We start from the raw sequence: 20,719 nt of genomic DNA, 5'->3' as shown, positions 1-20,719 counted from the left end.
GGGCAAAATCGTAATTTTGCCACTCGCGAACAAAATTTGAGATTTTGAGAGAATTTAGATCAAATTTGACAAATTGGAGAATGGTATGAGTATAAGGGATGAAAAATATGTCTATGGGTAATTTTTCAATTTTTGGGGCAAAAATGTAATTTTTGACTTTTACGGGGGTAAAAGTGTAAATTTCAAAAATTACTCCACCAAGACTTTGGATAAGTCTGAGAATTTTACCTAAGCTATGGATATGTGGGACAAGTGTATGGTGAAAATTTGGAAACAAATGGATGGCTAGAATTTAAGGAATTAATAAAACATTAAAAAAATGAATAAAATAATATTATATTATTTTAGCCTTTAAAAAGGTAAAAATTCCGGAATTCTCATCTTCTTCAGCTGTCCAAACCAGGGGAGAAAAGGGAAAAAAAAAAACAAGAATCCTACCTGAAAAATTTGGAGAAAATCAAGAGAAATCAAGAAATCAAGCATTAAAAAGGTAAATTTCATTGATTTTCCTTGTGATTTTCACTACCCATGCATTTTTTTCTCATTTCCATGCAAAATTAGAAAGTGGGTATGGACACCCATGCTGGCCAAACCTCCATGGATGAGTTTTGAGCTTGATTTTTGGTTGATTTTAATTGAATTAAGTGATTTTAGTTAAGTTATATTGAAATATAGCAAAAATAAGCTAGAAATATAAATTTTTCCCATTGAAACCCATTATGCTGAATTTTCTAGGGGAATATTGGCTGTTGATCTTGATGGTTATTTGAGGAATTATGATGAATAATGATGAATTATGAGCCTAGAAAAATAATGGAAATTTTCGGAGCAAAAATACAAATTTTTACCCACTAGGGGTATTTTCGTAATTTGTTATCGGGACTGATAATTTGCACCACACTGAGGGACATTAAGTCAATTTGGGTGCAATTGAGGTATAGAAACTGAAAAAAATTAATTTGGAGTTTAAACGGACGCGTATATCAATTTATCGGGTAAAAGACCGAAATAGGCTAACACCGCATTTAGGCAAAAATTTAGACATTTTTGCATTCCATATCAAGCATTAGTAGTCTAAATTAGTTTAATTTCAATTTAGTACCAATGTGGTGAATTTCTCGATTTTGTACTGTGTCAAGGTGGTGAGTCCTCTGATAAAGGCAAGAGAATTGCACCCGAGGACCAATAGTCTGAGTATTTCGAAAATCCTCACTCTAGACACGGTGAGTAACCTTACCATCATTTTAATTATCTAAAGTATGTTTTTATTCGGTTTTGGTGAATTTTATGAAAATGAGTTCAAATGGTAAATTTTTATGTTTTGTAAACAAAATGAGTTTAAATGAAAATATTTTATAAATTGTCTTGAAACGAAATAACGATTTTGAAAATAGAGTAATTGGAGACCACTGATATGTTGTAAATTTAAAATTGAATTAATGGCTTATGTTATTGTATTGGCATGACTGGCTGGGCTGTGTTTTTATGAATTATATGAATTGCTTTATTTTACCCTGCAGGTTGGGTAGTAATATATTAGCCCTGTCATGCTGTCAAAATTTTATTGTATGGTGGGTTTGACCTGCTGCAGTGGGCTGGATTCTGTGGACTAGCCTATTAGAGGGGCACGGAATCCTGTTATATTTTTACCTCGGTTGGAGAGGCGAGTAGGGTAACTCCTGAGGTATAACTTTTAGAGTTCACTTCACGCCAAACCACCTCGTGAAGGGGAACTCGGCCAACGTCAAGGAATGGCTATGTTTTCAAAATAAAAACATGACTTTCTAATAGCCTTGGCGGACTCAGTTGGGATAGCCCTCGGCCAAGGTATCCCAAATAACTGAGTATGATAATAATTTTTGGCATGAGCCAAGCTTTTTAAGAAATTCATAAGCCATATTGATTACTTGCTTTAAATAAATTGATTTCATTTGGTTGAAATAAGTTGAAAGATGATAAATTACAGTTTGATGAAATGTTTTAATAGTCTCCTTTTACTCGACTTTAGATATTTTGAGTGATGTTTGTTTACTCACTGGGATTTTATAATCTCACCACCCTCATTTCCACCCATTTCAGGTTCAGAATAGATTGTAGATAACTGATATCGGCAAGGATTACAGTTGAACTTGCCACATCCAAAGACTGTAGGTTCATTTCTTTTTATACTTTTGGTCATTCGTGGGCCCACGTGTCACTGTAAATTAAATTCTATACTTTGGTTATCTGTATTACGGTATGTAAGAATTTATTTTGCTTTTACGCTATAAAAATTATTTATGCAGTGTTCTTAAAATATCGTTTTATGTGAAAATTGAATATTTTATTGAATATTTTTATTTTATTATAACAGTCATAATTCCATTTTAAACGAATGTTTTAGACATCCAAAATTATTTTTGATTAAGAAATATGTGTTTTCCACTTACATACTATATTTTTAGATGATTTTTGAGATTTTTGGGATAAATGACAAAAATACCCTTGTGAGACGGAAATTATTATTTCTTTTGTTTAAGTTGGAAACAGTTTAAAATCTTTTAAAATGTGGTATTTGGAAACAGTTACCCACAGGGGAAATGAGAAGCTGATATTAAAGCCTTGCGGGGTCTCGGTTGACATTCCGGGTAATGAATGTAAATTGAGACGTCGCGGCGGTTGTCACGGGCTCGATGGGAGTTCCGGGTCGTGACACTATCTTTAAAGAATTGTTGTATACATTTTGCGGATTTACAGCAAAAGACTCTCTAATATACAACAAGCTTGTTTTAGAATTCTACTAAAAGTGAAAGTCTGTTTTGGAAGTCTGCTCTATTTTATAAACATTGAATCAATATATTTCAACAGTTGTCTCTACTCAAAAACATTGAAAGAATTTGTTTATTTTAAGAGTTATGTCTTAGACATTGAACAATCGTATCTAAATAATTAACTAACTTCCAATGTGGGACTCCAATAAACCCACATATTGCAAACTATCTAATAGTGTTCAAACACAATCAATAATTAAGCACAACACATGTCTAAAGAAAGTTACAAAATTAATAATTAAGCACAACAAAGTCTAAAAAAAGTTACGCCATTTTTTTTCATATTTTTCCTAAAATTTTTTGGTTTTAGAACAAAATTTAAAGATATGGTGAATAAAAAAATAAAAAAATTTAGAAGAAGGAGCAAAAGTTAGGAAGATAAGGAAAAGTTGGGAAAAAGGGAAAGAAAGAGAGAGAGAAACAAAGGAAGGGAGGGGAGCGTTGACTCCATATGTTTTGAATGATAACAAAACATTCCTTATTCATTAATGTTTAACTTCACTATTTAAGTGTGTAAGATTTAATTTTATACTCCTAACAAAGTTGTTAATCAAAGGCAAGTCAAGAAGCTTACTAAGTTTAATGAAGATTTAATCAGTTAAAAGGGAAAAAATAAATAATGAACAAAAACAGAACCTTAGTAACTGATTATCAAAGGACTTTAATCAGCTAAGGCATGGCTGTGTGATAAGTTAAAGCAAAATAGAAATATACTAATCAGTTAAGAGGTATGGTTAATCGATTAGAGCACGAGGTCCTAGTATCTTCAAGCGCTACCAATAATCGGTTAGCCAAAGTTTGTTTGCTTTTTTGAATTTAAACACTAGAGGACAAAATGAAGGCTAAAAGTGCATCAGAGTTATTTCTAATGGCTAGAAACTGTCTCCAACAGAAAAATCTGACTTGCCAAGTATAAAAGGAAGCTTCAATGGTCAAAGAAGTAAGTTTTGAATAAAAAAGAGCTGTTTTGAGTGAAAAGCTAAATACTTTTCAGCAAAACACTTGTTTTTCATTTCAAATCTAGAAAAAGTGTTTGAGCTTGATTGTAATTTATCCATATTTGTAAAGGTATTTAATTGTACTTCTTTTTTCTTCTTTTTCTTGGAAAATTAGAGTGTGGGAAGCACTCTAAAGCTTATTGTAAGGGATTAGAGCTTCGGTTAGAAGCTCACCTTGTAAAAGCTTGGTGGAAGTTGCTAATTCCACTGGTTTAGTGAAGTTGAGTTGAAAATCATTGATTGGGAGATCAAGGTAGTGGATGTAGGTTTAGGGGATCAAACCAGTATAAATACTATTGCATTGTCCACTTCACTTTACCCTTCCTTACTTGGTGTCTTGTAATTTTAACAAGTTCTAGTATTTCCCTTCATCTAGTTGATTAAGTGCTCTTCAAGTTCTAAAGGGCTAAGCAGAAAATGTTTAGTGTTATTCACCCCCTCTAGCATTTAGACGGGACCAACAAGTAGTATCGAGCCATATGCTCAAATTTAAGGCTTAATATCCTTAGGGAAGATCCACATGGCTTTGCAAAAGTTAATTGTTGCTGAAAGACAATCCACAAATAGACCTCCTCTATTTGATGGATCAAATTATGCCTATTGGAGCACTAAGATGTCCATATACATTAGAGCCCTTGACTATAAATTATGGGATGTTATTTTGGAAGAACCCTATGTTCCCACCTCACCTAGTTGTCACTGGTGAGAAAATGCCTAAGCCTTGAGCTAAGTGGACTTAGGATGAATTCAAAAAGGTCTAAACAAATTTTAAAGCCATCAATACCCTTCATTGGGCACTCACTCTTTTGGAATTCAACAAAATCTCTACTTTTACTACAACCAAAAAGATTTAAGAAAAACTTAGAGTAATTCATTAGGGGATTTCTAAGTCAAGCAGTCCAAAATTGCCTTACTCACCCACAATTATGAAATGTTTAAAATGGAACTGGGTGAAGATGTAAGTACCATGTTCGATAGGTTTATCAACATTATAAACAAGCTGAACCAACTTGGAAAAACCATCCTTGAACATGAGTTAGTAAAAAATTACTTAAATGTCTCCCTAAGAGTTGGAAACCCAAAGTCACAACTATTTGAGAGTCCAAAGATCTTAATGTGGTCACACTTGATGAAATTTGTGGCTCATTCCTCACACATGAACTTGAAATGAAAGAAGAAGAGGAGGAGGAAAAGAAAGAAGCCAAAGAAAAGAAGAAAATTTAGCACTCAAGATTAGTTTACTTGAGGAAGAATTAGAAGAGCTATCAAGTGATCATGATGAAGAGCAAGCCATGATGGCCAGACGATTTAGAAAGCTAACGGGACAAAAAGTAAAAATTTTGGAAGAAAAATTACAAAAAGGATCAAGGTCCCTCTCGAAAAACCAGCACAAGAGTTATTTCAGCAAGAAGGATGAGATGGTGTGTTTCAAATGCAAAAAATCAGGACACTTCAGATTAGAATGCCCATTACTCAAAGAAGAAACCTTAAAGAAAATAAAGAAACCAAAAAGAGCAATGGTGGCAACAACATGGTCTAATAGTGATTCATCAAGTTTAGAAGAAGAAAAAGAAAAATTGGAAGAAAGAGCCAATTTCTACTTAATGGCAAAGGAAGAAGAAATTGAGGTAACTTCTAATCCATGTGATATTTCCTATGATGAATTGTAAGATGGCTATGACTGTCTATATGCTGAATTGAAAGACTTTCTTTAAAATATAAGACTATGAAAAAAAAAGGTTGATGCATTGAATGAAGACTTAGAAAAAATCAAGCATGAGTACAACTCTGTTTTTGATCAAAGGAACATGCTTCAAATTGAACTAGAACAATTCAAAGCTAATTCTGAATTCTTGAAGGTTGAATTGGAAAGCAAAAGTTTATAATTACAAAGAGTTATTGATGAAAATACTAGATTTAAAGTTGATAGAGAATAAAGACTAAAATTGAAATCAAAAAATGAAAAAAAGTTTAAAAGAAAAACAAGCCTTAGAAGGAAAATTAATGTTGTCTCATGTCACTGTTATGTTTGTGGTAGGAAAAGTCATTTGTCTTATGAATGTTTTCATAGAATATTTCTTAGAATGAAATTGGTTTGGGTTCTAAAAGGATCCCATGTGATTGCTAACCCCCAAAGACCCATTAAAGTATGAGTACCTTTAAAGAAAAACTGAAAATCTATTTTGTAGGTTGAGTAAGGACAAAATGATCAATATTTTGAAGCTCAACCAAAGAAAAGGCAGCCTTGGTACTTGGACAGTAGCTACTCAAAACACATGACCGGCAATGAAAACTTATTCGCTAAACTTGATAGGAAGAAGTGTGGTAATGTTTCCTTTGGTGATGACTCCAAGGGTATTATTCAAGGAATTAGAACCATTGGTAACACATGTCAAGCACATATCAAGCATGTCTTACTTGTTAAAGGTTTAAAACATAATTTGCTAAGCATTAGTCAGCTTTGTGATAGAGGTTTTAGAGTATGCTTTAATTCCCATGCACGTCAAGTAATTAATATTAACACTAACAAAGTTGCATTCATTGGCAAAAAAATTAAAAATATGTATGTCATTTTTCTTGATGAAATTAAGGCTTGTGAATAATGCTTGATTGCCAATGACATTTGTGATAGTTGGTTGTGGCATAGAAGGTTAGGACATGTTAGTATGCATACAATTTCTAAACTTTTGAGAAAAGACTTAGTCATTGGACTTCCAAAGATATTATAAGAGAATGACAAAGTTTATGATGCATGTTAATTTGGAAAACAAGTTAGAAGTTCTTCCAAATCACAGAAAGTCATATCAACCTCTAGGCCACTTAAATGACTTCACATTGACTTGTTTGGATCAATCACTGTTGCTAGTCTAGGAGGCAAGTCGGCTTTGTTATTGTTGATGACTACTCTAGATTTACATGGGTGTATTTTCTTGCTCATAAAGATGATGCATTGCCAGTTCTTGTTAAACATTGTAAAAGAGTTCAAAATGAAAAAGGCCTCACCATTGTTGGTGTTAGAAGTGATCATGGTGGTGAATTTGAAAGTGATTATTTTGAAATCCTTTACAATGAAAATGGTTTTGATCACAATTTTTCTGCTCATAGAACTCCATAACAAAATGGAGTTGTTGAAAGAAAAAATAGGACTTTTAAAAAAATGGCAAGAATAATGCTTTATGAATATAACTTGCCAAAGTATTTTTGGGCTGAAGTTGTAAACACTGCAACTTATATACTAAACAGAGTTTCCATTAGAGCCATGATTTTTGAAACCCCTTATGAGCATTACAAAGGAAAAAAACCAAATATTTCTCATCTAAAGAGTTTTGGATGCAAATGTTTTGTCTTAAATAATTGAAAACAAAACTTGGGAAAGTTTGATGCTGGAGTGATGAGGCAATTTCCTTAGGCTATGCATTGAATTCTAAAGCACATAGAGTGTTTAACAAAAGAACTTTAGTTATAGAAGAGTCAATCCATATTGTTTTTAATGAGACTAATGCTGCACAAAGAAAGGTAGTCCTTGATGATGATGATGCAGATGACATTGAGAACAAAATGGAGAAGATGAGCTTAGACAACAAAGAAAATGATGGGGAAAGCTCGAAAGAGAAAGATGATAATGAACCACTACTGGAAGACTTGCAAAGAACTGAAGAACAACACAATGATCTTCCTAGAAGCTAGAGATTCGTAAGGAATCATCCTCAAGAACTCATGATTGGTGATCCCTCGGAGGGTGTCAAAACTAGAAGAAGATTAAGGGAAACTTGTGATTTTCTAGCTTTTATATCACAAGTGGAACCAAGAAACTTTGAGGAAGCTGAAAAGGAAGAGAGTTGGATGATTGCTATGCTAGAAAAGTTGGGGCAATTTGAAAAGAACAACGTTTGAACCTTGGTTCCAAGGCTAGACAACCATCCAATTGTTGGTACAAAATGGGTGTTTAAGAACAAGATGGATAAGTTGGGAAATGTGGTAAGAAATAAGACAAGGTTAGTTGCTCAAGGCTACAATCAAAAAGAAGGTATTGATTATGATGAAACCTTTGCTCCGGTAGCTAGATTAGAAGCCATTAGACTCTAACTTGCCTACCATGCTTTATGAACTTTAAATTGTTTAAAATGGATGTTAAAAGTGCATTTCTTAAGGCTTTATATAGGAAGAGGTATATGTTGAACAACCCCCTAGTTTTGAAGTGTTTGATCAAATTGATTATGTATATAAACTGCATAAAGCTTTCCATGGATTAAAACAAGCTCTTGAAGCTTGGTATGAAAGACTTTCTAAGTTTTTAATTGAAAAAGGATGCTTTAGGGGAAGTGTAGATAATACATTATTTATTAAGAAAAATGAGACTGATTTGATTGTTGTTCGAATTTATGTTGATGATATAGTATTTGGTGCTACTAATGAAAGGTTGTGTGAGAATTTTGCTAAAGAAATGCAGGAAGAATTTGAAATGAGTATGATTGGAGAACTAAAATTCTTCCTTGGTCTACAAATAAAGCAATGTGAAAGTGAAGTATTCATCAACCAAGAAAAGTATACCAAAGAAATGCTAAAAAAGTTCAGTGTGATGAATATGAAGTCAATTAGAACTTCTATGAACCCTTCCATAAAGCTTGACAAAGATGATAAAGGAAAAAATGTGGACCAAAAGCTCTATAAAGGTATGGTTGGTTCACTTTTTTATCTTACTGCAAGTAGACTTGATATATTATTTAATGTATGCCTATGTGCAAGATTCCAATCATGTCCCAAGGAATCACATTTGATTGCAGTTAAAAGAATTTTTAGATATCTCTTGGATACTCAAAGCTTAGACTTATGGTATCCAAAAGGTTCATCTTTTAATCTTTTTGGCTATTCTGATGCTGATTTTATTGGTAGCAAAACTGATCTGAAAAGCACTAGTGGTACTTGTCAATTTCTTGGAAACATGCTTGTGTCTTGGTCTTATAAGAAACAAAATTTTATTGCTTTATCAACTGCTGAAGCTGAGTATATATCACCAAGTAGTTGTTGTGCACAAATTTTATGGATTAGGCACAACTAAATGATTTTGGAATGACTATACATAAAGATCCCATTTATTGTGATAATATGAGTGCCATAAATATCTCCAAGAATCTTGTTCAACACTCTAGAACCAAGAACATTAAAATTAGACATCATTTCATTAGAGATCATGTGCTTAAGGGAGATATTGAAATAAATTTTGTAGATACCTTGCATCAACTAGTTGACATTTTCACAAAACCATTGAATGAGGAACAATTTTATAAAATTAGAAGAGATTTAGGGATGATTGATGCTACTGAAATATGAATTATGTAGGAATGATGATGTTCTTGATGATATATATATATATATATATATTTTGATGAGTGTGTTTATTGCTTGGTGTAATTGATTAGTAAATATTCTAGGTTAGCTAAAGGACCTTACATGGAAGATAGGATTCATTCTAATTAGTTAAGAACTTCCCTAATCAATTATAAGAGTTAACCTGAGTCAATGAGGTAATAATTAGTTAGCAACTCCCTTAACCGATTAATACAAGTTTGGTAGTTAAAGGGCTTTCAAGTCAAAAACATAGTAATCAATTAAGGCCTCCTCTAATTGATTAGAGGATAATTGTGAAAGAGATAAGCTATTGTGTGGGAATTTTTCAAAATAAAAAAAAAAACTAGGTAGGTGGTATGGGATAGCTCCCACTCAAAACGCGGGTAACCGGTTATAACTCCCCATAAAAGACCCCCCATCTACTTAGAAAGTCAGTTACATTGAAAATCAATATCCAAAAGCCTTTGGATTTTCCTTTCCATATTTTCCTCTAAGACTCGAGAAACCCTAGAAAAGAAAATCCCATGGAAAAAACTTCCTTCACCCACAAAGTAGCTGAAAAAGGGAAAGGTAAAAGGAAAACTAATGATTCTTCATCACATTCCCTCAAAAAGAAAAGAAAAATCAAAAGACATTTAACAGAGAAGAAAAAGGGAAGCAAAAGGAAAATGACAGAAAAAGAAAAAGGATCGACAAATGCAAGAGCTACAATAAGGAAAGGTATTGGTTCTTCTTTTTCTCGATTTCAAAATGACATACATGCTGATAGATTTAAGAGAATCAAGAATGCCAGAACTTCATGTGAAAATGTTTTTGATTGGGATAGAGTTAATGATTCACCGAGAGTAAAAGAAGATTTAGAGGGACATTTTGAATCTTTGAAATTAAGATATATGAGTACATTTGGCGATAGAATGTATAGGTTAACTCTAATTAAGGAACTATATTCCAGTATAGCTATTGACAAAATTGAATTGAAAGAAGAGAAGGAATTTGAAGAGGATAGATTAAATGTGTTTTTAAATGGTGAAGATTTTCAAATTAGTGCTCAAGATCTAGGAGAATTCCTTAAGATTGAATTTGAAGTAGGAGCATACAAAATACTAGAGAAATATGAGCCAAACCATATGTGGGAAGTTATCACTGGAAAGAGGGAGAAGTTTCCCTCAAGAAGCTATACCAGTGAGATAAAAAATGCTCAGCTCAGAATTCTTCATTATTTCATAGCAACTACTCTCTATAGAAGAAGCAGTAGCTTTAGTTATGTGAATGCATATGATCTGTGGCTAATGGAGGCTGTCTTTAATGAAATCCCACTAAATGTGGGAAGATACATGGTAGAAAGCATTGGAACAACTACACTAGGGGACAAAGCAAATCTATTGTATGGTAATATCCTTACAGCCTTATGAATAAAGGGAATTTGGAGTGGAAGTTTCAACATGATCTTATGAAGAATAAGGATCAGTGAATATACCTAGGTAGTGTACTAAAAAATGGGGTACAAGATAAAGAGAAATGAATGTATTAAGATCACAAAAAGGTACACCTCTGCCCTTTCTAACTGGTAGTTATTCAACACCCTTCACTAGGGCATATCAACTGCCATTTCAGACTGACATGATACTTAATCTCTTGATGAGAATTGATAGGAAGTTGACTAATCTAGTTGAAAAGATAGTAAAGATTGAAGAAAAAATTCAATAGCTTGAAGCTATAATAAATCTAGCTAAGGAAACCAAAGTTCCGAAAGCCTTTGTCTCTATTGCAAGTCAGTCAAGTGAAAGGGTTGCTACGAATCAATTTGAAAGTGCTACTTTTAGTCATGGCAGGGAAACTGAAAATGAAATACCTAAATATCCAAATGTGACTCAAGCTGGAATTGATGAATCTAGAAAGAAGAGTGCTGAACAAGAAGAACAGGAAAAAGAAAAACAACCATCCACTAAAAAGCATAAGGAAAAAAAAGAAAAAGAGAAAAAACCCCAAGTTGAAAAAGAACATTCAAAGGCTGAAAAAAGTGTTGTGAGCTCTCTTGCAAAATCTAAAAAGATTCTCATTTTTCACTTTATAAGAGATATCATCAATGAAGCTAAAGATGACCAAGCACACCAACAGGTAAGGATGCATCAAGAAGCTCAGTCAACTCCACTAGAAACAAAACAAACTGCAAAAAAAAAAACACATCTAGAAAAGGGTAATGCTACTGACATTAATCTTGTAGCTAAGAAAATTACTGGTAAATGTAAGAAAACTATGGCCACTAAGACCAAAACCTTCAGAAGAAGAAAGTCTGGAAGACTGGCATTGACTTCCACCCAACAGTTCTTTAAATCTGTAGACCCCTAGCTTATTCCATTAGACTTTCCTTCTCGCTGCTCTTCCAAACCTCTCTATGTTCATTTTGGAACTTACGAATCCTCACCTTCATCTGATTCAGATTAGGAACCCTTTTTAGATGATGTCAAAAATGGGGAGAGAAATAGGAAGACAAGAAAATAAGATTAGGAAGTTGAGCTAATAGGAATGCTTCTATTATCTCTGCTTTGGTATTTTGGTTTAATTTGATTTGTGCTGAACTATATTAACAATGGTTGTGTGGTTTATATGTTTTATGATGATGTTATGTGCTGAACAATGTGTGGTTTATATGTTTTATGATGGTGTTATGTGCTGAACAATTTTTTTTTGGGTTATGTGGTTATATTGTGCTGAGTTCTTATATTCTTATGTTGAACTTATACTAAATGGTTGAATGTTGAATATGTACATATTTATGCTCCGGTGCTTGAATGGCTTTATGTTGGATAATTTAATTAGAGCATATATTTAGAGGGAGCACATATTTATGGGGAGCACATATTTAAAGGGAGAAATTCTTAAAACTGCACAAAATCTTCTTTTCATTTATAGACATTGCACTCTTAATCTGGGGGTGCTTGGTCATCATCAAAAAAGGGGGAAAATGTTGACTCTATATGTTTTGGATGATAACAAAACATTCCTCATTCATTAATGTTTAACTTCACTATTTAAGTGTGCAGGATTTGATTTTATACGCTTAACAGAAATATGCTAATCGGTTAAAAGGTTTGGTTAATCGGTTAGAGCATAAGGTCTTAGTATCTTTAAGTGCCAAAAACAAGTTTGAAAATATTGTTGACCGTTGAAGGGAGCCCAAATGGAAAAGTTCAAAATTTGAAGATCTTCTAGTCGATTAAAGCTAATTTTAATCAGTTATGACTGAAAGAAGTAAAGCCTCAATCAGTTAGCGGAAGTTATGACCAATTAAAGAAAGACTTTTGTGTAAAGAATTGAAAATAGAAAGTTTGTAATCAGTTAAAGCTTGCCATAACTAGTTAGAGAAGTTCTGTTGAAGAAGAGAAGTATGAAGATAGAGAACTCTTTGTTGGCTCCATTAGCTTTTGATTATAATAAAACATTCCCATTTATTTGTGTCTAATACATTTACTTGAGTATGCAGGAAATTAATATATGAAATTAATTTATTGACTCTTCAAAGAGTATTTTTGAAAGAAAAAGAGGGATAAAATCATCAAAATGAAATTAAATAACAAGGAGGAAGCTTATTGGTGAAACAAGGAAGAACATTAGTTGACCAAATTTCAAATTAGAGAAATGGCGGGCTAAAGAGTTTAAGAAACAGAATCAATTTAGTCAACCAAGTCAGTCGACTAAGTACTCTTTGCCAAAATCTGCAAACCAGAAACAGAATCAACTTAGTCAACCAAGTCAGTCGACTAAGACTGTCACGACCCGGAACCTCCCTCGGGCCCACGACAGCTGTCGCGACGTCCCAATTTACACTCATTACCCGAAATGCCAATCGGAACCCCGCAAGGCTTATGTATCAGTTTCTTGCCTTTCCTGTGAGCAATCGTTGTTAAACATTCCGTTTTAAACATTACCAGTCATTTTTGGCTCAAGTAAATCAAAAGATAAAATTATTTTGAAAGGATTTATAGACAAATATTACTATTCAAAATATTGATTAAAATATAGTATTTTTATATAAAATAATATTTATAGAAACACGTGTAAAAATCTTTTGTAACGTGGAGGTAAAATAAATTCATACATACAATAATTTACAAAGTTATAATGTACAATAATAATTACAATGACAAGTGGCCCGTAAATACACCAAGTGTTGGTGATAGTAACCTACTGTTTGTGAGATAGAGGGGTCAACTGGAATCCTCGACAAAATCGAGTATCTACAAGCTACCACAAGCCTGAAATATTTGGAAAGGAGGTGGGTGAGATTTTGCAATCCCAATGAGTAAACAGACATTGTTATAAATATCTAAAGGCGAGTAAAATGGAGGCAAGTTTAAACAAGAAATCACAAACCATTTCATAAGGTTTTCAATTTATTTCTTAAACCATAAAATATTTGTAATTTACCAAAACAGTGGTTAAGGCTTATGACTTTTATTAAAAAAAAACAGGGCTCAAGCCAAAACTAGTCCTCGGGGATACCTTGGCCAAGGCATCTAACCGAGCCCGCCAAGGTTGTTAAGATATTTACATATTAAACACATGTTAGTTTTGAAAACAAGCCGTTCCTTGGCGTTGGTCGAGTTACACATTCACATGGGGGTTCGACGTGAAGTGAACTCTAACACTACCCCGGGAGTTACGCTCCTCGCCTCTACTATCGGAGTAACTATATAACCGGGTTTACCGTGCCCTTCTAATAGGCAGTCCACGAAAATCCACCACTGCAGTGACTAAACCCACCAATTTTAATAAAATTTTGACATTATAACGTGACTTTTATTTATTTACCCAGCCTACATAGTGAAAGACAGCTTACATAAATTTTCAATGCAATTATAAAATATAGCCACATATATTCATATATCATAAGCCATTCATAGGAAATATATTTTTTTCAAGACAATTGGCAGCCTCCAATTACTCAATTTCATAATCAAAAGTTTCTTATTTTAGATAATCAACACAATATATTTATTTGTCACATTTATTTCTAAAACATCAAAAATCCCATTTAAATCTCATTTTCATTTCATAAAATGCATAAAGATCATTTAAAAATAAACTCTAGATAATTTACAATAATAATAGGTTTACACACCGTTTGTACAAATTAAATACTTTTTAGGTGCCCCGATCACTGTTCGTCGGGTACGACTTCCTTGCCTTTACGAAAAGGCTCTCCTCCTAGACACATTGCAAAAATTACACAATTCACCACATTGATGCTAAATCATTATATAATTGACTTAAATCCTATACTAATGCATGGTTTGCAATGCAATAGCCTAAAATGGCTTAAACGCAGTATTAACCTATTTTTGGCACTTTACCCGATAATTTGCTAACGCGCTCTATTTTAGCTCTAAATTGTCCCATTTTCTCTCCAACATTTTTAACCATTAAATATCAGCCAATAACCTTCTAAAATCATCAAAATCAGCTCACTTTCCTCCTTGGAAAATTCGGTCAAAAATGGGACATTAACTCGGTTAATTTTTCACTTGGTTTTTCTATCACATTTAACCATTTTTCATCATTTTCTCTTCATTTCTCTTAAAATAAAAATCAGTTCATCATCATTATACATCATTGAATATTCAGCCAAGGGTGGGTATTGTGAAAATTTCATGCTTTCTTGCCCAATTTGATTTCTATACACATTTAACTAACTAAAACTACCATTTTAACTAAGAATGAAAACCTAAAAAATTCAAAATCCTCCCCCTTGAAATTCGACCAGCCCTTGGTATCACTTTTTGATCTCTCTCCTCAAGCATGCTAAATGGAAACAAAGGCATAGGAACTGTAGAAATCAAGCTAAAGTCAAAAAATCTTACCGTTAGACGCGTAAACGGAAGAAAAACGCGAATTCCTCTTTGAATTTTCTAGTTTTCCTTTGGTTTTTCTCCTTTCTTCCTTTCCTCTCTATTTTCTCTCTTCTTTTCTCCTTGTGGCTGGCCATCACCTGATGTGGGGTTTAAATGGGCTGATTTTCCTTTAAATAATATTAAACAATTAAAAAGTGCCATGTGTCACTTTTCCATTAAGCCGTTTTTAAAATTTCATCCTTTAAACTTCAATTTTTCACCACTTAACATACCATAGTTATTCATACCAAAAATAAGTAAATCCTATGATTTTGACAAGTTTTGGGTGGTGAAAATTACGGTTTTTACCTCGGGGTGACAAAATTACCGTTTTACCCTTATGTTCTGAAGATTGCCCCGGTAATTCATCAGGAAATACATTAAAGAACTCACTTACTACGGGGACATTCTCTAACTTAGGTTCCTCCCTCGATATATCAATCACGTGAGCCAAGTATGTCAGATATCCTTTTCGCACCAATTTCAAAGCTTTGAGGGTCGAGATTACATAAAACGGTAATACTCGACGCTCCCCCGTAAATACAACTTCTGCTCCCTCTGAACTTTGGAGAATCACTTCTTTCTTAAAACAATCCACCTTTGCTCGATGAGTGGACAACCAATCCATACCCAAGATCAAATCAAAGTCCCGAATCTCCAAAGAAATTAAATCACCCATAAATTCTTCTTCCCCAACTTTAATACCACAGTCTCTATAATACGTATTTCTTACTAACCGCTCGCCTAGAGGAGTATGCACTATAATCTCTTCCTCTAATGGTGATAGGTTCAAATCTGAGAATGATGCAAATGATATGCTCACGTATGATCTATCGGAGCCCGAATCTATCAAAACATGTGCATCTCTATCAAACACAATCATAGTACTTGTCACTGTGCTAAGTCGAACTCGGGGCTTCATCCTCAGTCACTGCAAAAACCCTGGTTGAAATCTGGGGCTGCGGTCTAGAAGATGGTTGCTTTGGGGTATTACTCCCCATGCCTGACCGTATCATTGGGCCCTATCTAGACTATGATCCCGAAGTCTCTTTACGGTATACTAGGACGAGTTGGAGGAATAAAAGTAGCTACTGTACCCTATCTCAACTGAGGACAATCTCTCTGAATATGCCCCTGTTGGCCACATTGAAAACATCTTACAGGCTTTCTACATGACCCAACATGAAATCCTATACAATTACGGTATCTATCCAATCCTCTTGAAGTCCCCCTCTAATTACTCATCACTGGTCGATCAAATCTAGAAGATCTTGATTGTGACTGCTGAGATGGAGGTCTAGTTGATGCCACAGACGCTGAGGTAGTACTTCCTGAAGTATATGTCGAATCTCTGCCTCTCTTTGAAGATTGACCCCGAGAACGTAGGTGAATTCCTTCTCTTTGCGAACTCAGCTCGGATCCATCTATTCTCAGTGGCAAGCTTCTTAGCCCGTAAGGCCATCTGCACAACTTCCTTATATGACTCATTGCCAGTCACTATCATACGCTCTCGTATCTCATTACGGAGTCCCTCCTCAAAGTAGTTTACCTAGTCTTGCTCCAATCTCATCAACTCAGGTACATAAGACATCAGCTCGTTAAAACGAGTCTCATATTCCTCAATGGTCATGTTCCTTTGTTTCAAGCTCAAAAATTCTCTTTTTTTCTCTTTTTGATGGAAATAGGTGTAGTACTGACCATCGAACTCTTAGAGGAAATCCATCCAAGTCAGCGGTATAAAAGAGAGAGACTTTACTAAACTCCACCAAGTACGGGCTCTCTTCTCAAATAACCGTGTAGCCACTTTCAATTTCATCTCATCATCTAATCCCATATCTGCTAGTATCTCCGATACTTGAATAACCCAATCCCTAGCTGCAGTCGCATCTAACTCACCAGTAAACGAGACGTAACCTAACTGTCTAGCTTCCTTCAATTTCTTAGAAATGGAAACGTCCGGTGTCTAGGGTGGAATAGGAGGTGGTGGTATTAGGGCTGTTACAGGGGAAACAACGGGTGGAACTGGACCAGCATGAGCTTGGCTCGTAAGAGTAACGAGAAAAGTCGCTAATGCTTAAGCTGCCTCGGGTGACATGGCAGGTACGCCAGGAGTAGCAACAGGTGGTGGAGGAGGTACAGGAATGTCAGTAGACTCAGTAGTAGGAACTGCTCTAAAAGAAGACGCAGTCGACTCCTTTTCTATGGAATCCGGTCGACTCTGTCTAGGGCGACCTCTTCCCTTACTGGTAGATCTAGTGATAGGTGGTAGTTCACGTCGAGGAGGCATAATGATGTATAAAAGAACGGAATTGGTTTAGACGACTTAAGACTCTATATGCAACTACATGTAACTAACTAATCTTAACTGGGCCACACTGACATTGTAAATTATTTTAAAATAACTTTAAATCCAAGAACTTTAAAAATTAAAAACTTCTTTCAAAATCATAAGCTTTTAAATCGAAAGCTCTGATACCAACTAAATTGTCACGACCCGGAACCTCCCTCGGGCCCATGACAACCGTCGCGACGTCTCGATTTACACTGATTACCTGGAATGCCAATCAGAACCCCGCAAGGCTTACGTATCAATTTCTTACCTTTTTTGTGAGCAATCGTTGTTAAACATTCCATTTTAAACAATTACCAGTCGTTTCCAACTCAAGTAAATCAAAAGGCAAAATTATTTTAAAAGGATTTATAGACAAATATTACTATTCAAAATATTGATTAAAATATAGCATTTTTATATAAAACAATATTTATAGAAACACGTGTAAAAATCTTTTGTAACGTGGAAGTAAAATAAATTCATACATATAATAATTTACAAAGTTATAATGCACAATAATAATTACAATGACAAGTGGCCCGTAAATACACCAAGTGTTGGTGATAGTAACCTACTATTTGTGAGACAGAGGGGTCAACTGGAATCCTCGACAAAATCGGGTATCTATAAGCTACCACAGGCCTGAAATATTTGGAAAGGAGGTGGGTGAGATTTTGCAATCCCAATAAGTAAACAAACATTATTATAAATATCTATAGGCGGGTAAAATGGAGGCAAGTTTAAACAATAAATCACAAACCATTTCATAAGGTTTTCAATTTATTTCTTAAACCATAAAATATTTGTAATTTACCAAAACAGTTGTTATGGCTTATGACTTTTATTAAAAAAAACAGGGCTCAAGCCAAAACTAGACCTCGGGGATACCTTGATCGAGGCATCTAACCGAGTCCGCCAAGGTTGTTAAGATATTTACATATTAAACACATATTAGTTTTGAAAACAAGCCGTTGCTTGACGTTGGCCGAGTTACACATTCACGTGGGGGTTCGACGTGAAGTCAACTCTAACACTACCTTTGGAGTTACCCTCTTTGCCTCTACTACCGGAGTAACTACATAACCGGGTTTATCGTGCCCCTCTAATAGGCAGTACACGGAAATTAGTCACTGCAGTGACTAAACCCACCAATTTTAATAAAATTTTGACAGTATAACATGGCTTTTATTTATTTACCCAGCCTGCATAGTGAAAGACAACTTACATAAATTTCCAATGCAATTATAAAATATAGCCACATATATTCATATATCATAAGCCATTCATAGGAAATATATTTTTTTCAAGACAATTGACAGCCTCTAATTACTCAATTTCATAATTAAAAGTTTCTTATTTTAGATAATCAACACAATATATTTATTTGTCACATTTATTTCTAAAGCATCAAAAATCCCATTTAAATCTCATTTTCATTTCATAAAATACATAAAGATCATTTAAAAATAAACTCTAGATAATTTACAATAATAATAGGTTTACTCATCGTTTGTACAAATCAAATGCTTTCTAGGTGCCCCGATCACTGTTCGTCGGGTACGACTTCCTTGCCTTTATCGGAAGGCTCTCCTCCTAGACACATTGCAAAAATTACACAATTCACCACATTGATGCTAAATCATTATATAATTGACTTAAATCCTATACTAATGCATGGTATGCAATGCAATAGCCTAAAATAGCTTAAACGCGGTATTAACCTATTTTTGGCACTTTACCCGATAATTTGCTAACGCGCTCTATTTTAGCTATAAATTGTTCCATTTTCTCTCCAACATTTCTAACCATTAAATATCAGCTAATAACCTTCTAAAATCATCAAAATCAGCTCACTTTCCTCCTTGAAAAATTCGGTAAAAATGGACATTAACTCGGTTAATTTTCCACTTGGTTTTTCTATCACATTTAACCATTTTTCATCATTTTCTCTTCATTTCTCTTAGAATAAAAATCAGTTCATCATCATTATACATCATTGAATATTCGGCCAAGGGTTGGTATTGTGAAAATTTCATGCTTTCTTGCCCAATTTGATTTCTATACACATTTAACTAACTAAAACTAACAATTTAACTAAGAATCAAAACCTAAAAAATTCAAAATCCTCCCCCTTGAAATTCGGCCAGCCCTTGGTATCACTTTTTGATCTCTCTCCTCAAGCATGCTAAATGGAAACAAAGGCATAGGAAAGGTAGAAATTAAGCTAAAGTTGAAAAATCTTACCGTTAGACGTGTAAACGGACGAAAAACGCGAATTCCCCTTTGAATTTTCTAGTTTTCCTTTGGTTTTTCTCTTTTCTTCCTTTCCTCTCTATTTTCTCTCTTCTTTTCTCCTTATGGCCGGCCATCACCTGATGTGGGTTTAAATGGGCTGATTTTCCTTTAAATAATATTAAACAATTAAAAAGTGCCATGTGTCACTTTTCCATTGGGCCATTTTTTAAATTTCATCTTTTAAACTTTAATTTTTTACCACTTAACATACCATAGTTATTCATACAAAAAATAAGTAAATCGTATGATTTTGACAAGTTTTGAGTGGTGAAAATTACGATTTTTACCCTGGGGCGACAAAATTACCTTTTTGCCCCTATGTGCCTAAAATTGCCGGAATTGAAAATTTTCAGTTCCTATCATTAAATTATACTCCAAATAGTTAATCTTGGTCAAAAATTTCACTCCATGATCAAATTATTATCTTAGGTGGCAAAATGATGATTTTGCCCCTAAACATCAAAATTTTCAATTTTTCCCCAAATGAACCCTCGAACTCCAAACAATCTTTTTTAGTCATTCCTGGCCTGTAAAATATTAAATTTCATCCTATGATTCCTATTTGAACTAGTTCGAGGTTAAATCAACTCAAGTGTACTGTTAGGTATAATATCGGGTTTCGTCTATTCTTAGGGACTTTCCTAGCGTAATAACATGCTACTCAGTGCATGTATGTCATGACATGTGTTTATAGGGTCGGGTTTTACAAAGAGTTTTCTGTCTGCAAATTGAACCAGAGCATTACAAGATAGACTAACGGCTAGAACTCATCCTCAACTATTTTCAATGGATATAAACTGGCAAACTGCCATCAGAGTTGCATCTCCAAGTATAAAAGGGTCTTCCAACAATAAGAAACAAGTTTTTAAAAGCCTTGAATGAGATTTGAGCTATAGAAAGTAGAAAAACCAGAAAAGCTTCACTGCACTTGTTTGCACTTAAATGCCTACTCTTAGCATTTGTATTTAGCACATAATCTTGTACCACTCAGATCAACCAGTGATTATAGGTATTTTCTTTTACTACTTCTCTTTATTCTTAGAG

At 34.1% G+C, this 20,719-nt stretch overlaps 1 long non-coding RNA gene across 1 annotated transcript; it reads left to right on the top strand.

The window, feature by feature from the left end:
• The first annotated feature begins 387 nt into the window (after nucleotides 1-387).
• Nucleotides 388-2,277, top strand: LOC148760913 (uncharacterized). Its single transcript, XR_016028165.1, has 3 exons — nucleotides 388-490; nucleotides 1,140-1,223; nucleotides 2,080-2,277. It is a non-coding gene; the product is annotated as an uncharacterized LOC148760913 (long non-coding RNA).
• Nucleotides 2,278-20,719: the final 18,442 nt, after the last annotated feature.

Source organism: Theobroma cacao, chromosome 9, assembly GCF_053813885.1.
Source record: "Theobroma cacao isolate CCN51 chromosome 9, ASM5381388v1, whole genome shotgun sequence".
NCBI lineage: Eukaryota > Viridiplantae > Streptophyta > Magnoliopsida > Malvales > Malvaceae > Theobroma > Theobroma cacao.
This window is presented reverse-complemented; position numbering and strand designations above follow the sequence as displayed.